Genomic DNA, 618 nt, shown 5'->3' on the forward strand with positions numbered 1-618 from the left:
TGATGTCGTTACACATGCCCACAGAGTGGATATATTTTATCAAGTAGTTTTTTATATAGAAGCCACAACACAGCTAAAGAATGGGGGAGGGACAGCCTGTGTCCCCATCTCATTCTAGCTGTGCTCTTCTCACTGTCCAGCTCTTATCGGCAGCTGGAATCCTCTGCACGGATGACAGCTGAGAATGGAGCATCCTTTATTGTTCTTTTAATGGATTCGAGCTGCAGATGAGAGCTGGGTAGAGGTCCACACACCTAAAGTTGGCTGTTCACAACTATGTACATGCACATATTTTTAAGTGTGTATGTATGGTTTTGAAAAATCTTCATGATTCTACCCCATTAAGCTCAATCAGAGGTAGATCATTTAACCTCCTGAGCGTTACACTGAGGTCTAGATTTCTGTACCAAAAGTGATCCATCGTTTTTCATGAAATTTTTTTTTTAAATTGTAGACCTGTAACTTACAGAAATATGTCTGAACAGGGGTTCTAGTAGATATGAATATAAAAAATGTTTGAAACACACAATCATTTAAAAAAAAAAATACTTTTAATAAAATTAAAGGAAAAACACAAAAATCAGCTTAAACATGACTACATAAACAAAGCTTGAAGCC

Source organism: Pyxicephalus adspersus, chromosome 1 (genome assembly GCF_032062135.1).
Source record: "Pyxicephalus adspersus chromosome 1, UCB_Pads_2.0, whole genome shotgun sequence".
In the NCBI taxonomy this organism is placed as follows: domain Eukaryota; kingdom Metazoa; phylum Chordata; class Amphibia; order Anura; family Pyxicephalidae; genus Pyxicephalus; species Pyxicephalus adspersus.